We start from the raw sequence: 6,002 nt of genomic DNA on the forward strand, positions 1-6,002 counted from the left end.
ATGCTTAGCTATCTGATGCTACTCAGTTAGTCCCTTTCTCATGTTCACAAAGACTTTATATTCTCAGTACAATTATTCAAACTCAGTGTCGTCTAATCTTACATACCCAGTACTTAACCATCAATCAGTCAGCGGATCAGATGAGTTAGCCAGTAGGGAATTAGTTTAAACATTCAGTACTTCAGTCTAGCAGTCAGTCAGAAAAGTTCGTACAGTTTGGTTTCCCATCTTTCTATCTATTCGCACTATCCAAAATCTCATGAATGAAACCATTCTAAGATGAACCAATCATGTAGATATAAAGCTTAACTCAGTTTATGTATCATGCTTTGGTTTCAGATCTCAGATAATCAGTCATGATTCAGATCCTAGGTGCTTTGTACATCGCTCCAGTCATTCCTCAGTAACTCAGTCAAGTCAGAATTCTTTGAGGGACCTAGTGTCCCAAGGGGGAGATACGCTATAATTCTCCGAACTTTCATAACATAAGCATCATATTCCCTCTTCACGTAATGAATCCAGTTTCAAGTAGGGGGTACTCATAGGTTGACCCTTAAGTTCCAATCTCAGTCGTGAGCCATGTATTTTAGGGCTCAGTTCAATTCACGAAATTCAATCCATGCATCACGTTCTAGTATCGTTCATGTTCACATATTCCCGTACATGTATACTTTTGGTATAAACATGGGTTCATTAGTACTTTTCAGTTTGCATAGCAGCTTTTCCTGAACCTACTCAGTTCCATGATTAAACTACTATTACCAACTTGGTATTCAATTCCATGCTCAGTTTTCAGTTCAAATTTGGTACCTTTACCATTACATGTTCAGTCGTATGTTCATGAGTCAGTTTGGTCATGTATTCACGCATTAGATATGCATGATCAACTTATCAGTACTTTCAGTCATGCATCCATGTATCAGTTCAGTTATATAATCATGCATCAGATATGTATGGATTCAGCTTATCAGTTGTGCATCAGATATGCATTCTCATTTTTGAGAAACTCAGTTCATAAGAACACTTAGTCCTACATTCATGAATCAATTATCCATGCATCAGATATGCATGTTCCGTATGATTTATATTTAGCTTATCAGCCATATCAGTTAAGAAATCATGTTTCAGTAGTGTATGTCTTGTACATACTTCAGTTGATCTTTCTCCCTTCTCAGTCAGCCTCATTCGAGGACGAATATTCCCAAGGGGGAGATATTGTCAGACCCCACAGAATCGCTTATCAAATTCATCTAGTAAAGCTCCATAAGAGATCCCAACACTTAGAAAATTTAGCTAAGTGTTTGAGACTTAGCCTTATTTTAAGCCTTCGAACTTTGGGGATTTATTTGATGACCTTTTTGACTCTTGTTTTTAGATTTTCAAGTTGCGTTGAGATGGGGCAAGGTCGTAGTACACCTCGGGTAAGTTTTAGAATTTTTTGGATAGCGTAAGGGCACATTTGTTTTTTCAAACCAGTAGCAAAAGGCTATGAGCCCGCACAGCCTCGCTTAGACCACCGGTTTAAGCAGGCGCCGCCCAGGATAGACCGGGGGTATAAGCAGGGCATCTCCCCTCCCATAGCCTTTTAGCCCAGTTTTCAGCATTACACTCCGTGTCTTCCCACCCTTATATAAGTCTAAAACACGAAATTAACCCTCATTTACACCAAAATATAGTCACTTCTCTCAAAATCCTCTCATGAACAAGCAAGGATTTCAATTGGGGGATTCAAGTTCAAGCAAATTCCACCATCAATTTTCAAGAATCTCTCCATCAATCTTCATTAAATCAAGAACTGAGGTATGCATAATTTTTATTCATGGATCCCTTTAATCCATGAAGTTCAAGAATCCACTTTTAACTTATATATCATGATATTTATGTTGTGAATGGATTGTGTTCATGTTGTGATGGTTGCATGACTCCCAAGATTTAATCTTTATCATGTTTTCATGAAACCATGTTAGGATAGGATTGAAATCCATGCAATGGAGATAAATTGTGGAATCATATTATAATTAATTGATGATCATACCTATGCCCTAGATTGTGCATGCAAGGTGTTTAACAAAATGCCTAGTATACTAAAAATCATGTATAATGGCCCAATTGTGGTTTAAATGCTAAATACATGCAAATTTACTTATGTTTAACATGACTCCCATATTATTGATTTTGCATTAAGCTTGCTTGATGAAATGTTCATGATATTAGAAGCATGTAGACAAGTCATGCTTATGTGCTCCCTTATCCATGTATTAGATTATGGAAATCAAGTGCCTCATGCAATATTCCCCAACTATTATATGATGAATTGTGAACTCTAGTCATATGTTCAAGAGTGTCAAGTTGTGTCAGTTTCATTCTATCGAGTCCTGGGGTACTTGTATCCGAAAACTATAGCTGTGTGCCTAGAGCTAGTGTCATGTTTTCATGATACTCTCAGTCAAGCAATGATCCATAGAACTCAGTCAGTCATGCGACTCAGGAAAACTCAATAATCTCAAAAATCTCATAAATATCAGTAGTTCAGTAATCTCAGTGATCTCGGTACTTAGTAATCTCAGTATTCCCATTAATCTCCATAATATCGATACTCTCAGTCTATCATCAAATCTCAGTAATATTTCTGTCAGTCAACGGAACTCAGTGAACTCAGTTCAGCTCAGCTAAATAATACTTTTTTTATTAGTTCTGTTCAATTAATCAGTTTAATATCTATTCAGTTGGGAGTAAGATTCAGCACTGAGTGAACCCAAGGATGAGGACTCACTTGTTATTTAGTGGAGGGTGTGATCCTTAGAAGCAATCCTTCTGTTCCATAACTACGTAGCCAGCGTAGGTTGAGATGTCCCTACATATAGGGCTAACACATCTCATTCAAGTTCTCCTAACAGTAGGGGTAGACGGAAAGAGCTCCCGAAACAGAAAAAAGGGTTTACTCACAGTTTGTCTTTACATGTGGCACAGTATTGACACCCTTCCAGCTAGGGTACAGGTTGGACCCCACTAGTTCAGTTCCGGGGCAGTTCGGTTAGATGATTACCTCTCAATGTCTCAGTTCCAGTAAAAAAACTCAGATAGTTCTTCAGATTCAGGACTGTCAGATATAGTCAACTCAGTTCAGTATAGAACTCAGATAGTTCTATCAGAAATTAGATTGTCAAACACAGTCGCTCAGTATCAGTTATATCGGTTATATCGATCATCATAGTTATATCAATTATATCAGTTATTAGTAACTCATGTTATCAGTATTCAGTTTCAATACTATCAGATACAGTCAATCAGACCAGTTCTTTATAATCAGAAATGTCAGAAACAATCATTCATTTATCAGTAATATAGTATCAGTCTCTCAGTATTCAGTAATACAATATCAGTTCCTCACTTATTAGTGACTCAGATATCAACATCAGTAAACTCAGTCATTTAGTATCTTAGTATTGACAAACTCATGTTGTGAGTATTCAGACTCAGTAGTCAGTATCATCGCGAGTTGAGTTACAGTTACTTATGCATGTATGTATTCTCACGTTCATATTAGTCAGTTAGTTAGCATTGTTCATGCATACAAACCCTTTGCATTCAGTTTACCTCACTTGCATACTCAGTACATTCAGTCGTACTGACGCATTCACGCTATGGTTTTTTATATGCCATAGGTTCAGAGACACGAGCTCCAGAGCAGCAGTAGTATTCCAGATTTTTAGCAGACAGACTAATGGTGAGTCCTCATCACTCGAGGACACTTATCATTTCAGTATTTTCGCATTTAGTTCATTTTCTGTATTTTAGAGTTAGTTGGAGACATGTTCCTTCAACTCCTTATTCAGTATAGTTAAAGGCTTTCAGACTATAACATGTCAGACAGTTTTTATCAGTTTTGGGTAATGTTATACCATTTTCAGACATTGTTTTATCAGACGTTTTATTCAGTTTGAACCTTGTGGCCTTTCAGCCTTCATTTCCGCATTATATACGGTATGTTATGAAGAGTACAGGTACAGATATCAGTCATGGGTTAGCTTGTGGTCCTTCAGGGTCATGAGCATCGTGTAGTGTTCCAGGTACTAGATTCGGGGCGTTACAATATCTGACCACTATAGTCAGAAATACTAATAGCTAAATAAATATATGACTAAATATATAATCATACCCTTATATATATACAGAAATTAAATAATTATTTAAATAAATTATTAGCAATATATTTCCGACCACTGTAGTCGAAAATATAAATAATCAAATAAGTAAATTATTAAATATATATTTCCGACCACTATAGTCGGAAAAAATAATAATAAAATAAATAAATTATTAAATATATATTTTCGACCACTGCAGTTAGGGATGACAATTTCAGCTCATATTTGTGAAAAGAGTCCATTTAACTTATATTTATTGAATTGGATCACTCATATTTCAAATGGGTAAATATGGACTTCAACTCATTTTAAAAGCTCAAACAAATATAGACAAAATGGGTAAAATATGGGTACCCATTTAAACATAGAGATCACCCACCTATACTTTAAATTTTATTTTTTTCTTCTTTTCTAGTTTCTTTTCTTCTTTTTTATTTTTATTTTTCCCTTTAATTTACTTTTTTTCTTTTGCATTTTTTTTATTTTTTTACTCGTTTCTTATAATTTCTTTTTTTCTTTCTCATCTTTTCATCTATTTTTTTATTTTTATTTTTATTTCTTTTTCTTTATTTTTTTTTTTCATTTTCTCTTTTCTCATTCTTATTTTATCATTCGTATTCGCTTGAGACCTACATGGGTTAATAAATATAAGCTTCTAATTATTCCATTTAGCCTATACAATTCATAGCATCTCTTATCAATTAAATATACTCTATATATAGTCTCTCCCCTTTATTATTATTTTTTCTATTTTTTATTTCTTTTTTTTTCCTTTCTTTTACTATTTTTTCTTTCTTTTTTTCTTTTTCATTTTTTTATTTTTTTCACTTATTTTTTACTCGTTTCTTACACTTTTTTCTTTCTTATTTTTCATCAATTTTTTTTTAATTTTATTTATTTTTTCTTCGCATTTTTTTTTTGTATTTTCATTTCCACCTTTTTCATTCTTGGTTCGTCATTTTTGTCATTTTTATTCTTTTTTTTATATCCTTTTCCTCATCTTTTTTTTTTTGTCATTGCATTTTATATTTTACATATTTTTTTACTTTAAATTTATTTGTATCATACTATATATTTCAAATAAATTTATTATTTGTATTTGAATAGTTTAGTTGTCAATATGTACAATTTATCATTTGTATTTATATACAAATAAGTATATGAATTAATTATATTTTCTTGAGATTAAAATATATAAATATACAATATATCATTCAATGCAAATGTGTCATTAGTATTTGTATATCAAATTTATCATTTATATTTGTATATAAACAAGTATCATTAGTATGCGTATGGTTCAAGTTGTATAAACATGTATCATTTGATACAAATGTAACATTTGTATTTGTATAATTTAGCAATTGTATTTGCATAATTTTATTATTTTTATTTGTATTATTCAATTTATATCAATAAAATATAATTTTTATCAATATATATAAAATATAAGTGCGAATTATATAAAATATATATGACGGTGCAAACTATAAATACAAATATGAGCTTGAAATCTAATAAACAAATACAAATATACAATTGTATTAAGTAAGCTCGGTCCATCTTTATTCCATTTCATATATGGCTGAGGATCCACATATCCTTCGATTTATGGGAAAGTCCAGCTTCAAATCCGACTTCTAACTCCCTGATCTTAGAGTTCTCGCTAGAGCAAAAGTAAGGAACGAAGCGAGGAACTCAAGGTCAGGCAAGGCAGGAAGTACGTAGAAACCTTGATTTGTGTATTTCTTACGATTGCTAAAGATATTTGGTTTGACGAATGTAATTTCAAGATCTTTCTGAATACTATCTCTGTATCTATTCATTAGGTGGAGTCCACTTGAGTGTACTTAC

Source organism: Capsicum annuum, chromosome 1 (assembly GCF_002878395.1).
Source record: "Capsicum annuum cultivar UCD-10X-F1 chromosome 1, UCD10Xv1.1, whole genome shotgun sequence".
Lineage (NCBI taxonomy): Eukaryota > Viridiplantae > Streptophyta > Magnoliopsida > Solanales > Solanaceae > Capsicum > Capsicum annuum.